We start from the raw sequence: 16424 nt of genomic DNA, 5'->3' as shown, positions 1-16424 counted from the left end.
CTGCCAAGTGCTCTGGAAACAGAAAAGAGTTTAAGAGTTTAAACTTAAACTGAATGAGTTTAAGTTTTCTGTAGGTAGAATTGTCAAAAGGATAGTATCTCTACTCCTTTGGAATCACATTGCATAGAACCTGCAATAGCACCACATGGGTAGTCCCCTAGCAATTTATGAAGAGAAGGAACTGCATATTGAGAATATATTATAAAATATAGCAGCACAATTTACCATAGGCAAGTGCTGGAAGCAACCTAAGTGCCCATCAGTAAATGAATGGATCAAAAAACTATGGTACATTTACACAATGGCATACTGCACAGCAAGAGAAAGAAAGAGCTCCTACTCTTTGCTATAGCATGAATAGAACTGGAGAGCATTATGCTAAGCGAAATAAGCCAGGCAGTGAGGGACAAATACCATATGATCTCACCTTAAACTGGAACCTATTCAACAAAACAAACAAGCAAAATATAACCAGAGACATTGAAAGTAAGAACAAACTGACAGTAACCAGAGGACAGGTAGAAGGGGATAATGCTAGGGAGTGGGGAGGGTTTTCAGGAACTACTATACAGTACACATGGACAAAAGCAAGGGGGTGGGGTAGAAGCAGGGGAGTGAAGTGGGGTGGCTGGGGTGGGGTGTAGTGGTGGGGGCTAAATGCAGACAACTGTACTTGAACAATAAAATAATTCTTTAAAAAAGAGAATATATTATAAAAGAATGATTCACTCTAGACCAAAAAGCAGGGACCTACATCTTTCACAAGTCACCAAAATGTGCAATTTCAGTGGACTTAGGGATAGATAGCAAAATATGCCTAATACATAGTTATTTCTATAATTCTCATTAGAAGTAATGCCAGAGTTATATAAAAGGTTTTTGTGAAGGTAAACGTGACACCCCCCCCCAAAAAAAAAACCACACTGTTTTACATCTCTTTCCACCTCTTATAATTCAGATTTTTAATCTCCTCCTTAGATAAGTAAAGTTACTTCATATCTTCTATTTGGAACCAAGCATGATCATTCCAAATTCCTTCCCCACCTTTTTTTCAGATAAAGAAATTAGGAGGGCTAGTTAAATTTGTTTTTTTAAGTACCAGATCCTGGACATAATTCACTTCCATTTCCTGCGCTTTGTTAACACCATTATATGGCCCCTCATTTTTTGTCAATTATAACTACCAGGAAATCAAATTAAACTTAAACAAGGCTTGATTTCTAGTTTAAAATAACTGAAAACTCCAGAGGCAGTATGCTAGGAAGTTAGGCATTACTACTAGGGTAATATTCAATTCCGCTCTCCTGCCACCCCCAACCCCCGCCGCACTCTTTCTAGCTGTGTTCGAAACCTTCCTACAGTGACCATAGACTGTGCTCTACCTGGAAGTCCCACTGCATGAGAGTCCTAAGTGCTCTATAATTGGATCAGTCTTAATGGGCCTGAACTATTTACCCTTTCTGCTTAACAGCAGAGTAGGTATTGGTCCAGGAGCACACACCCTGTGTCTGCATATCTTTACTTAAAAACATCCTGGCATTGCTCTGTCCTTAATTCTACTGCTCCTTAGTGTCTGCTTCAAGATTAACTTTTCCATCAAAGCTTTATATGCTTACCTTTAGTCCATTTAAACAAATTCTTATAGATTTGTGGGTTATATGTTATTCAAGTCTCGAAAGTCATATCAGAGCTTCGACTACATTAAACAAAATTAACAATGCTTATGGCAATTGTCCTGTCTCACCAAAGTCTTCTACAAATTTATCATTGATAATGATGATGTTAGCTAACATTTAATGAGCAATATCTGACAGCCAAATTAAATTTTTTGCAGGTATGAATGTATTTAATTCACATAAAAACTTTATGAGATGTCAAAATCAGTATTTTACAAATGAAGAAATTGAGGCAATAAGGGGTGAGCTACTTCCAAAGTTCATGGAGTTAGTGCCAGAGCCAAATTTTCATAACCATCATATTGTATTAACCGAAAGATATGGTTCTTTAGTATGGTTGCCATCTAATGGTTGCTTACCCAACCGGTGAAACTCAGGAAAGAAAAAGAACTTAAAATAACTTTAAAGCCATTTTAGAATGAAGTGGGACAAGAAGACATAAGACAAAGATGATAAGGAGGAAGTGTAGGGTTGACATGTTTCCTTTCTTCAAGTATTACCCAAGCTGCCAAATAAGACAGGAATTAACTTATCTTGAATAGCTCCCCCAAGAGTAGAATTAAAAGCATTAGGCACATATTCACCTAAATTTGAAAAAGCTATTTCTACCTGTCAGACCAGTCTAAAAATAATTTCCAAGAACCTTTTAGGAGAGAGCAAATTTCTCATACCTGAAAGTTTCTCCATGATAGTTTGGTTGACATCTTTCAGTAAAAATTTGTTGAGGGGATTCAGGTATCAAAAACTAATTAAAAGACATATGTTTTAAGGGCCTAAATATTCCATGAACTCTCAGAAGAGTGTTCCTTAGCTGCTGGGACTAGGAGGTAATAAAATACCATTGAGATATAGGGATGGAAAGCAGAGAAGTGAAATAGGAAAATAGAAAGTGAAAAGGGAATTGGGGTGCGGGCAGCAATGCCTAGGAGGTAAGTGAACGTGTAAAGCCTGTCAGCCCTTAGGTCTGTGCCCAGCGAGGCCCCACTGGGCAGAGGAGCCCAGGCAGAAAGCTGAGTCATCAGATGGCCTTTCCTCTGACCTTTCAAATGTTCACACATTTCATGGTGGTTTAGGGCTGGCTTTAGCTCTGTTGGTATTTTCTTCCCCTCTGAGACAGCTTTTTCCTATTTAGTTAGGAAAGAAGAACCCTGTTGTGGAGAAAAAGCTATTAAAATAAGTGTGGTATATAAAATAGAGACCTTTTTAATCATATTTCAAAAGATTTTAAGAAAAAGACAAGAAAATCAATAAATACATGGATTCCTTTTACACTTTTAAAAAGACAATTCTTTCCCTTCTAAAGCCTGGTTTTGGGTGTTCCTGCTGTGAAATTGGTCCGTAACACCCAGATTTAATGGAAATTTACTTGGTAAAAAATAAAATAGTAAGCAGAATGGTGAAGTGTTCATCTGCTTCTTTCCCTTTTATACCTTTGACAAGTGATAATAATACTTGCAATGTAAACCATATAAACTTTATTTATTTATTTATTATTACTTTTGTGAAAGGAAGCATAGAATCAAACTCTCATCATTTATCATAATACTCAGTAATATCTTTCAGATTTTTGTCTATGAAAAAACAATTGTCGATGACACTGGAACTTCTTTCTCAATGCTGCCCTGACTAACAAAACCATAAAATAAATGCTATAACATAAAATATTCTAGCAAAAAGATTACAATAATAATAAAATCCCTGGCAATTAGTGAGGTTAGAACTCCATTTTAGATGCTTAGATGGGTTACTCTCAAAATCAATCCACCTTGAAAATAAAGAATATTCTTTGCTTGAGGGGATTTTCTCCAAATCAAATCTCTTCCAAATCTACTCTCTTCACTAAATATAAGAGAGATAACTGCCTCTTGTAATTACTCTCTGAAATGAACTTTTGTCTTCATTTGTCCACATCTTCATTTTTTTTTATTCTTGCTGGGAATATTAGAACCTGTTATCCTCTCTCTCTCTCTCTCTTCCTCTCCCTGAGACTTACAGTCAGATTTAATTACACTTTTTTTTTATTTTGAGATATAGTGGCTCTACATTTATTGGTAAGACATAAGGTAGAGAGATCCCATGTATGATTTACTGTGTTTACTCCAATAGCAACGTTTTGCAAAACTCTAATGCAATAACCAATTAGTGTATTGACATGGAATGGAGATACAAAAGCTTTTCCTTATCACAGCACTTCCCTTGTTGTGTCATTTCTGGCCACATCTCCTCCTTTTATCTTCCCCCATCCCATTCTTTAATCAGTTCTCCATTTCCATAATTTTTGTCATTTCAAGAATGTTAAATAAATGGAGTTATATAGCATTTTAGTCTCTCATGTTTCCATAGCAAAATATAATAGATTGGGTAGATTAAACAACACAAATTTATTTTCTCACCATTCTGGAAACTGGGAAGCCCAGTAACAAGGTGTTGGCCGGGTTGGTTCCTGGTGAGACCCTCTTCTTGGGGGACACCACCTTCTGTGTCCTCATGCTGTGGAGAGAGAGTGAAAGCAAGGTGTCTGGTGTCTCTTAGAAGGTCACTATTCCTATTATGAAATTTCCAACATCATGACTTCATTTAACTCTAATCGCTTCTCTAAAGCACCCTATGCAAACATCATTCAATTGGGGTTGTGAGCTTCCACACATGGATTTTGGATGGACATTAACATTCAGTCTATAATATATAATATAAAAGTTTGGGGATATTCCATATTCATTTGTCATAATTTTCTGAGTCACTCAAATGTGCATCAACAGTTTGTGCCTTTTTCTTGTTGAGTAGTATTCGTTGGGATGAATGCCCCACAGTTTAGTCACAGTCCACCTGTGTGCTAATATTTTGTTTGTTTGTATGAATGTATTTGTTTGTTTGTATGAATGTATCAGTTTGTATTTATTCCTCTGGAATAAATGCCCAGGAGTGCAATTGCTGGGTCATATGGAATGCATGTTTAGTTTCTAAAGAAACTGTCAAATTGTCTTCCACAGTAGCCCTACCTTTTCAGATTCACACAGTGATTTTTCCATTCTGTAACTGGAGTTTTTTAAATTGTCAAATTATGGGAGTTATATATTCCATATCCCCATCTTTGTTGAATGTAACTTTCAACAAAGTTACAATATGAGCTACCAATATTGTCTACCAGTATAGCTTGTATGTCTTTATTCTCCTAACAGGAACTTTAGCAAAGAAAAAGTTGATAATGTTTTCTTTTTTAATTTACATCTTTGTTGTATTTTTTCCCATTACTAATTAGTCCCCTTCCATCCCCACCCCTCCTTCCAGCAATCACCACACTGTTAAAACAACTATGGACATTATACAATGGAATTCTATTCGACCGAAAAAAGAAGAAAACTTTACTCTTTGCAACAGTATGGATAGACTTAGAGAACATTATACTACTTGAAATAAGCCAGTCAGAGAAAGACAAATACCATATGATTTTCGCTCATATGTGGAATCTAACAAATTGATCTAATAAAGAGAGCAGAGGCACGCCCACAGAGAGCAGATTATAGCTAGTAGGGAAGGTAAGGGGGTGGACCGTTTGAACAATAAGGTGAAAGAACTCACGGACATGGATGGACCAAAGCTGATAATGTTATTGATGTCTGGTTTATCAAATATTTGTTTTATTGATCATGCCCTTAGCATCAGAGCTAAGAATTCTTTGCCTAGATCTAAATCCCCAAAATTTTTCTGTATGTTTTTTCTTAAAGTTCTATAGTTCACATTTTACATCTAGACCTGTGATCCATTTTGAGTTATATTTGTATAATATGGGTCTTAAATTGAGATTTGTTTGTTTGTTTACTTATTGTCTAGGGATACCCCATTGCTTCATCACCTTTTGTTGAAAAGGCCCTTTCATTTAATCGCGTAGCCTATTTTTTTTTTTGCAAACAGAAAGAGAATTCCAAATAAAGCACAGAATTTAGTTTCCCACCCCAAACTTATTTTATGTTTTGGGGGGTTTTTTGGTCAAATCCCCTCAAACTCTACATGCCATCATATGCCTTTATAAGGAGATAGAAGTACATACAAATTGTGGACATTTTTAAAATTTTCCCAATAAGTTACCTAAGTTATCACTTGTATTATTAACAGGGGCATAACAACTTTCCCCTTTATACTTGCATGTCTTTTGTATTCAGAAAGAACCAGAATCATCTACACAGTTCAAATGGGGTCACTCGGGCTATTTTAAGCCAATTGGCAAATGATTGGTTTATTAATACTATTTTATTTTACTGCCAAACAATGGCATTAGCCTGACCTATGAAGTCTATGCCCTGTTATGTAGACTTTTTGCAAGTTTCGATCCTTGTTGGATCCACAGTGGTTTTTACAAGAGGGTGGCCTCCCTTTTTCAGTGGCCACTTAGTTAACGGAGCTCCATGAAGACATCCTGAGACCGAAGGCCCAACCTTAAGCTCTTCCAGTTAGTATACAAATCATCTTTATGTACAAGGTAAACACGAGAGTAATAAATCAGCCCTGGTTAGGGCACCTGCTGCCTAGAGTTCTCAGAGACACTTCCTCCCCTACCCACTCAACTCTATCCTAATCTGAGTTTACCCAAACAGTCGGTGAATTATCTCTTAAATTCCAAAGACACAAAGGTCTTCTGAACTCCTTTTCTAGATAATTGAGCCTCTTACTCTCAATCTGATCTTCCAAGAAAGGTTACTCTCGTGGATACCAACATGATTTACTTCAAATCCACCAAGTGAAATTCATGGCCCTGCTCTCATCAAATAAAAAGGGAATGAGGAGGATGGGGGCACTGGAAGAGATAAGCCAAAGGACATATCTACACCTATGCATGGCTCATGGCTCTAGGGGGGTGGAGGAGAGGTTTAGTGGAGGGCTGGTGATGGGGGAATATAGGGGACATTTATAATAGTGTCCATAACAAAGGTTAAATTAAAAAGAGAAAAATGAATCTTGGACAAATCCATCAAATGAAAGCCATTTCAATCTCTGAGAAAGGGTAAAATAAATATGGTTTCCATATTTATTTGACCTTATAATCAGTTTTCAGAATATTTCTTGAGGCTTGAGTATTCTTAATATCTGTATAATATATGTTTTTCTAAAGCTTAAGTTAAAAAAAGAGTGGGGAATGAAAAACAATTTCTAAAGCAAAGAAACGTAGAGTCAGGAAGGTAAAAATGACCCTCTAAAGGTCGTATCAAAAGTTCTGGCCCAGGTCTATTTGCAATTTATCTTTAAATTGTGTTACAGACACCTGCAAAATAATGACTGCATTCTCAAGATCATTACACCAGTCAAAAGCGTTAAAGAGCTCTGTACATTTATGTTCTCTTAGATTTCATGTCCAAAATTTTTTATTTGAAGAATAGTGAAAGAATAACGGAAACACAAATTTGTGATTTGTATATACAATATATACAGTCTGGTCCCAGAGGTTTGTCTTATTTGCAAGGTCACTTGCTTGCTTTGAGTTATCTAGGCTTTTTCTTCTCAATGACTGAAATGAATGTCTGTGAAGAAACCCAATAATTTTGGTAGTGAAAGGAGTAATGTATTGTTCTAAGGATAGAAAAGTTATAAGGATAAAAGGCTTCATTTTTTTTAATGGCAGATATCTGAGGTGGCCTTTAGTGGAGGGAAAAAAATGCCTTTTGCTCCATAGAATGGGAAGTTAATGTCATAACAGTGTTACCAACTTTTTGAGTTGTTCCTTTTTCAAAGTCACATCTTAAAAAAAAAACAACAGAAGGGTAGAGCAAAACTATTTTGGGGGTGAAAATATATTCATTTTCTAGTCTAAATTTCTGGCTGTTATCTGTGTAATTACTGGTTTGACTTAACATCAATATACAGGAAATTCTTTAAAACAGTTTTTTTTAGTTAAATTGTGACAGCTGCTTTGATTTTGACAGACACCCAGTGAAGTGTTTCCGATGCAGTATGACAGTGCCAGCCATGACATTAATTGCATCTTTTGTTGGAAAATGCCACATGTAACATTTCAAACAGAATCCAATTCAAACAGAATCCAAACACCAGGATAAGTATTCATTTATTTCACTTGGCAATAGGATTCTGAAATATTAGCCTTCATTTTGTCTTTTTCAGTTTCATAATTGACGATTTCAACCATATTCACTGATCACAATTGCCAGCATGATCACTTAACTAGACAGTCTAATCAAGGATGTCTCTTATCAACAATATATTGTACCCCATCCACTTAAAAAGATGCTAAAGTTACAAATTGTGTTTTATTTTAAGGGTAAAATTAATTTTAGAAACCAGCAAGTTAGTATCATTTTCCCTAGAAAGTTGTAAAATCTGAAACATAACTTTAGGTTTAGAAACATGGATATGAATGTATATATGAATGTATAGAAAAGAATGTAAATTAATTGCTTCAATTGAAAGTAGAGTTTCTAAAATAAGAAAATAAAAAATAAAAAAATAAATAAAATAAAAAAGAAAGAAAGTAGAATTTCTTGCATTCTCTGTTGCCTCTTATTTTTTGATAAAAAAATTTTACTTAGCATGAGATGCAATAGTGCTATAGCTAAATTATTGCACTGTATACATTCATGTATTTATTCATATGTCAATTTTTTTAATATTACATCCTGCTTTCTTCTTTTTTTTTGAAGATTTTATTTATTTATTTATTTTAGAGGGGAAGGAGAGAGGGAGAGAAACATCAATGTATGGTTGCCTTTCGTGCGCCCCCCTGCTGGTAGTTAGCCTGCAAGGAACCGGTTTGCAACCCAGGCATGTGCCCTGACTGGGAATCGAACCACGATCGTCTGGTTCGCAGGCCCTCGTTCAATCCACTGAGCTACGCCAGCCAGGGCTATTCATATGTCAATTTAATAAATACTATGAAATCTGTTTAGTGACTAGTGGTGAGCAAAAAAATAACTGGTGGCTGCCTTCATGGGGGTTGCATGATATCAACTATTGCTTTAAACTAATAGATAGTTAGTAGGATCTAGTGACCCATGTTTTCTTGTATCTGCAATCAGTTTCACCAGTTTGGACCTTGGTCTGGGATCAGAGGTCCAAATTTCACCGTAGAAGCACTGCAATAATTCTTATCCTAATTCTACTTGTTCTGGCTTCAGGTTGCTTGTCTTGTTCACCTATTGCTTGAGAGTTTTGTTTTGCTTTATTTTTTTCAAATGTATATTCATTTATAAGATCACAGTGCCAACCTGTGGAAGTTTTTAAAAAAGTTTTAAATATTTAAAATTTAAGAAATTAAAAATTCCTGTCCATTTTCTAATTTGTTAATGTCATGCAATGCACAGAAAACAAATAATGGACGTGACATAATTAAGGCTGATAACAAGAAATACTTTCCCCAAATCTACCATTGTTTCTTGGGTTCAGTAGTGATGGTCACTTGCTATCTCATAATAGCTATTTCCACACTGATAATATCAGTGCCTTTATCAGAGTTGTATGTAAAAATTTGCTTCCAGCAATGGATGCCATTCAGTGACCTTAGAAGCATTAGCCCAAATAGAAAAGCCCAATCTCCATTATTGATGAGGCCCCTGAAGGAAGAGACACTTAGGAATGATTAAGAATATATTGATTATCAGATGTTATTAAGATATCAAAGACACTAAATGTCCTCAATTTGCTATTTAGAATCTTGAGACACTAATCAGGACTGAATCAAGCGATGCGTTATTTACTTGATTGCATAAGACATTGTCACAGGCTGTTTAGAAAGCATGCTTTCAGTTTTGACCCGTTCCTTCAGTATTTAAGTGACTTCCAAGTTCTGTCACCAACCCTTTTAAGTTTCATTTTCATGCTTGCCCTGAGTGAATCTCTGTTCTTAGGATTTCAAGTATTGTAATGACTCTCAACTCTAGACAACTTTCCTAAAGATACTTTTGAGCAGTTTGTTCTGCATTTTTATATTTTCTTTTTCATGATAGAATCTTCACACTTTAACAGTGGCTCCCCCATATTCTGTTTCACGTCTTATGCTTCTCACAGTGTTCTCTTTCGTTGAGCTGGTGTTAAAGATTAGCAATGATTTTATTTATCCCCCTCATTCTAATGTCCATCTCTAAGTTACCAAAATGGACGCATTTTTCAATCTTCTCTCATACACATGTTCTACATTTCATTCCTACCACCATTTTTCTTCCTCAGGCCATATTGATTCCACACACACATACACACATTTACCTAGTACAGTAGCTTTACAACATGTATTTCTCGGAGTTCTCATTAGAAAATACAGAATTGGGCCTATTCACTGACTGCTAGCAAATCTTTGTTACCTCTTTACACACTAAACCTGGCTCCTAAACCTGATATTCAGGCTCCTAGACCTGATACTCAGGGTCCTTCACACACTAATCTCCTCCTTAATCAGTTTTCCTGCTTCTACTCATCCTACTTATAAAACAGTCTAAAAATGTAAATCACTTAGCATAATACTCTATAGGTCCATCCATGCCATTGCAAAGGGAAGATTTCATTTGTTTGTTTTTCATGGCCAAACAGTATTTGATTGTGTATACATACCATTTCTTTTTCACCCACTCCATCTACTGACAGGCACATGGGTTGCTTCTCTATCTTGCCTATTGTAAATAATGCCGCAATGAACATAGGGGACATATATTGTTTGGGATGAGTATTTAGAATTTTTTCAGATATATTCCCAAAAGCAGAATCAGTGGGGCATAAGGCAATTCCATTTTTTAATTTTTTGAGGAGCCTTCACATTGTTTTCCATAGTGGCCACACCAATCTGCATCCCTACCAACAGTACCCCATGGTTCCCCTTTCTGTGCATGCTCACCAGCACTTGTTGTTTGTTTGTTTATTGGTGGTAGCTATTCTGATAGGTGTGAGTTGATATCTCATTGGGGTTTTGATTGCATTCTCTGATGATTAGTGACATTGAAGATCTTTTCATACGTCTAGTCTATTGACCATTTGCATGTCTTCTTTGAAGAAGTGACTATTCAAGTCTTTTGCCCACTCTTTAATGGGGTTATTTGTATTTTGGTATTCAATTGTCTGAGTTGTTTATACATTTTGTATATTAACCCCTTATCAGTTGTATCATTGGTGAGTATCTTTTTCCATTCAGCTGGATATCTTTTCTTTTTGTTTATGGTTTCTCTTTTTTTGGTTTAAATTGTTCAATTACGGTTGTCTCCATTTTCCCCTTTCTGCTCTCCCTCAGGCCCACCCAGCCCCACCTCCCACCATGGATCCTATCCCACTTTGGCTTTGTCCATGTGTCCTTTACACATGTTCCTTGATGATGGTTTCCTTTTTTGCGCAAAAACTTTTTAGTTTAATGTAGTCCCATTTGTTTGCTTATCTGTTTTTTGTTTGTTTCCCTTTCCTGAGAAGATATGTCACAAAAAATATTGCTAAGAGAAATGTGTAAGATTTTACTGCCTGTTTTCTTCTAGGAGTTTTATGATTTTCAGTATTGCATTTAAGTGTTTGATACATTTGAGCTTATTCTTGTATATGGTGTAAGATGGTGGAAAAGAAAGACAATACCATATGATTTCTCTTATATGTGGAGTTTAAAAAACAAAATTAATAAAATAGAAGCAGACTCATGGATATAGAGAACAGACTGACAATAGACAGAAAGGAGGGGAATTGAAGACCAGGACAAAAAAGGTAAAGGGATTAAGAAGCACAGGTAGTTATGGAGTAGTCACAGAGATATAAATTATAGCACACGGAATATAATTATAATATCATAATTACTATTTATGGAGCCAGGTAAATACTTGAAATATTGGGGAACAACTCTGTAAAGCATACTATTTTCTAAGCACTATGCTATACATCTAAAACTAGTAAAGGCTATCAAATGTAAATTGTAACTGAAAAATGAAAATAAAAACAAGTCAGAGAAAGCCCCAATGCTGCCTATAACAAATGTTATAAGCTTCCCATTGCTCCTAGAACACAATCCAACCACCATACCTCAGCCAAAAGGCTGTTTGTGATCTGATCCTGACTACCTACCTTCCCAAATTTGATTTGTGCCACTTTATCTTTTGCTTGCAATGTTCTGGAAACGTTGTCCTCAATAATCAAGAATGCATGTTTAATAAGGTATTTTAAGTACTTATCAGGATGGCAAAGAAAATAATGTGGCTTGCCAACTTTGAAAAAATGGTAGGAGAGAATTACATGGAGAATAATTGCTGTAGATCACTTCACATTACTACTAATAAAACATTTGAAAATAGTCTTTATCCCTAGACATTTTTGTTAGTATGCTCCTATTTTGTATTAGAAGTATGAGAATACTGAGTTGGGATTTTTTTTACAGATTCATGAGTTTGTATGGATGCATTTATATGAGTACACAACTTTGCTCACATCACCATAGTCATCCACAGACATTACAATTATGCAGCTGGCTTTCATACTGAGTGTTATGTTTCTATTAAAAAAGACGAACTTTTCACAATTTTGGCAGATTTTTAAATAGTCATCCCAACTTTTCCACAGTTTTAGTTTTCTTACTCAAGAATAGTTATCCTACTCAAGTCATGCTTAGTACTTTTTCTTGGGACTGTTTTTTATCTGTTTCCCCTTCAGTGGGATACTCATTAACTTATATGCACAGACACAATTTCTTGTTTCATAATTTAATATTTATCAAAGACCTGCTGCCGTGGGAAGGCCTGTGCATTGCGTGCTACAGGAAGAGAAGGAAGGAAGGTTGAGTTGCCTCAGCCAAGTTGGGAGACTCCCAAAACACTAGTAACCATGTTTTCCTGTATATTCATATTTTTCCCTTCACTCTTTTATTTCCTTCTCCTCCCCCAAAGGTAAAACTCTTAATGAGCTTAAATAGAATCAAAAGACAATAGGTAAATTAAACTGGGAGCTTGAAGAGAGAAAATCTTTTGTGGGAAGTGGACCAATGCTTAATAAGTTTTTGTGGCATTATTTTTTGTGTGCATGTTGGTTTTATTAGCTGTTATTAGTACTCTATATGTTTGGAAAAAATTATTAAAAGGTTTTTCATTTTTATGCAGGAAAAAGACTGAAATTAAAGGCCTGGCTAAGTATGACATGATGCATTAATGAAGGATACACAGAAGAGTGTTCACTTGTCCCTTAAATCCAGGAGTTGTCCTATCATGATATAATATTTTTTAAAACATATTTTAAAATCAAGTAAACATATCTTTGGATTACATCAAGAATCAAAATTTACTCAAATTTGTAAACTGAGTTGTCAGATGGCAATTTGTGTGACTTATGGGAAGATCGGAAATTTTGTGTCAAAATTAAATTAGGAACTTGCCAATTGGGAATTACATTTGATTAGAAATAATTTTTAGCATAAATTCATATTTTTGAAGAGCTTTCTTCAAGAGAATATGTAATCATTCATTTGGTTTTCTAGGATTGACTCTTCTAACTTCCAAAATTCTCTTTCACCTGTTTATTCATTTTTATAATTACAATACTGAAGATTTTACAGAGTGCTGTCTGTTTTTACACTGGTGAGCTATGTATGTGGATGGTTTAGAGACAGAGAATTAAATCTGCATGAAATCATCACATTTCCCTAGATGTCACCATGAAATTGGTACTTTTCCCTGGAAATTTCCATGAAATTACAAAAATTATTGCATCTTAGTCTCTGGATAGCTTGCTTGGAAATAAATATAAAGGAGACAAAGTTAATCTTTTTCGTACTTCAGTTTCTGGCACTTATGAATAGATATTTATTCATAAATCAGTAATTAAGCATTAGGAGTAAAATGTACTTTGTTTATATACAATTTTTTTAGAATGTGAGTCTTATTAAATGTCTAAATTTAGTGATCAGAGGGCCACAATTCCTGTTTCTTTCCAAGGAATGAAGAGTATGGCATACAGAAATTGTCCATTTTTGTCAGTTTCACTGTAACCAAATAATTTATTTTATTTTATGCATTACTGGCTACCTTGATAATTTATAATGAAAGCTAGTATTTTTATTGTCTATGGACATGCTCTTTCAAGTATAATTTGAAATAAATACTTGTGATACACACACGCACATCTTCTTTTGAAGTTGGTATAGGAGATTTTCAAATATAATTCTCCCTATCTATTTTGGGATTACAGCCCTCCACACTTTTAATGTCTTGTTTGGACATGTGACTTGTGTTATCCATCTTGAAAAGATGACTATTGCTTCCTTCTCTATTGACACCGCACTTGATATATGATGGGTTAGCCCATAGAACGTGAGTACAGGGGCATGGTGCCCTTGTACATACAGACCTGTATGGTTCCGCCACGGTGTTTTTTGTTCTTTTTTACCACTGGCAGTTGTTTAGATAAGGGCCGCTCCTTTCCACACCGCCTGGGTCCTGAAGGGAAGAGGAAAGAAGCTGAGTTGCAGCCAGCACAAATGAATATGACATGAGTGAGAAACAATTCTTTATTCTTTTAAGGTAAGTCCACTGAGAATGTGAATTTGCCTGTCCTTGTAGCACAGCCTACCAGGGAGTGGACTAGTAGAATGAGCAAGTCAAGTTCTTCTAACTTCTTTATCTAGAAGGACATTTATGGGTCTTTATGTTCTCACTTTTTGAATGAAAATAAAAGACCTGTTACTATAATGAAAATAGCATGTGATATATATGCCATATCCTGATGTATATGTGTGTATATATACGTATCTTCAAAATTTATGTATTTCCTCATATCATTGCTTTTAATCTATGAGTAGTATGTACTATTTACTATTACCTTTTTTACAGAAGAGGAAATTACAACTTAGCAAGGTGAATCATCCTGTCCGACTCACTACACATTTAGTGCTCGGTGGCTTCAGGATCCCAGGGTAGCACCCTCCTCACAAAGCCAGCACTCTTCACCCCTGCATCGAACTGCCCACCATGGAGTAGCCGCTCCATAAACATCATTGAAAGCAGATGAAGTACATTTAATTGAGGAGGTAGACATGTGCAACACAATATAATACCGGGTTGGAGCAAAAGTAGGCTGACAGTTGTTTGTGTGGAAAAGAATAAAATAATTAACAAATAAAAATATAAGAATGTACTGTGTTTCACTCACACATAACTGTAAACCTACTTTTGCCCCACCCTTTATAATTCAATAGACTGTTATATAAAAACACTAAATACAAGTTATACTGTATGATTTTTTACTAATCATGTACTATATACACTTGAGGTAGTCAGACGAACTTCAAAAAACAATAATATTTTGACTGAAATTTATGCTACTATTTTAAGAAAAAATTTGGTTCAAATGAAATATGGTATTTTCTTATATCTCCCTTAGAGTAATCCTTCTTAGGCTCTTTTTTTCCCCTTTGGGAATTGGCTCTTATTCTGCTTCACCAATTTATTTAGTTAGGAGTTAGGAAAATAGAAATCATCCTTAAGCATTTGACATGAATCCTGTCTATTTGCGTTTATCTGTATATCTTCAGCTGTACTATTGTGAAAAATGAATGCAAATCAGAATGAATCACCACCTCCTCTGGTTGCGAGGAGTAAAGTATCCTGTTGTTTTGTTTGTTTGTTTTCAAATAATTTGTTAAACTTCCCATCCTTGAATTAATAGCATTTGGTTTAACAGAGTGAGCTTTTAGAAAAAGGTGTACTGTTTTTTGGAACAGACTATGGAATTTGGTGCCACTGGTGTGTACTTTATATTTTCAAGATTTAAGATCAACTGGTGAGATCACAGAATCTTGTATGCTTATCTATGAAATAATTAATGTTAAAGCAAAGCTTCTCAAATAATTATTTTGGGGGGTAAAACTTACAATCTTCATAATGGAACTAAATTTACTGAGTTTAATTTTAAAAAGACATTATCAAGGTTCTTTCATTCAATTTTAATTTTTTTTTTATACTCACTAATGTTCATGCTGCCTAACTCACACTTCCCCACCTCTTCCGCTAACTTGGAATTAAAGTATAAAATAACATTTAAACATTTCAATTAAGGGAATGGTCAAATGCTAAAATGAAGCAATACCTCAAAAACGTATCCTTTTGGGGCAGATACACTATTTCTGTGTTTAAGTGCTCTGGTATAGAGCAAAACACTTATACAGGTTTTGTGGGTTGTCAAATTATTGAAATGTAAGGTTTAAAATTTCCCTAGGGTTTTTCACACTGCTCCCCACTCCCATCATAAGTGCCTGGCCATTGCAGGTCTCATTGTAATGTTAAATCCTCATCCCTGCACTTAATTTTTAGTATGCTAATGAAGAAAAGGTCATCAAAAGGTCATTTGAGAGGGGTTTCAAGAGCTATCTTGGACTTTTTGGGCATCACCCTGTTCCTTAGAGGTGGTCCTTGAGTTCCTTACTGGATTCCTGCACGCAGGTGTAGCTAGCCTTGATTTTCCACCTTCTCTGTCAGAGTTCTTCCATCTTCCTGCATCTCTTAGGATACATGGGGAAGATAACAGAAGAATGTTAGTCGTTTAAAGATTAACTGATGAAGTGATGTCTAGCCCAAGGACAGAACCTCTTTTCCAGTTGAGAACAATTCACCAGCTTCTTTAAGTTAATGTAGACTATTTCCTTCATTCTCCTCTTGATTGAATTTGGGATGTCCCCAGGACACCACTTTCCTTGCGTGACTCTTAAGCAGTCTTTTTACATGTCTATATGGCATGTGTCCCCAAAGGTCAGAAATGAACTCATTTACACTTTTCCTGACATTAAGAATGACTCATTTGAAAGAT

The sequence above is a fragment of the Sturnira hondurensis genome, unplaced genomic scaffold (genome assembly GCF_014824575.4).
Source record: "Sturnira hondurensis isolate 20B ecotype Veracruz unplaced genomic scaffold, ASM1482457v3 Scaffold0005252, whole genome shotgun sequence".
Taxonomy (NCBI): domain Eukaryota; kingdom Metazoa; phylum Chordata; class Mammalia; order Chiroptera; family Phyllostomidae; genus Sturnira; species Sturnira hondurensis.
The sequence above is the reverse complement of the archived record's forward strand: the minus strand, read 5'-3'. Positions refer to the sequence as shown.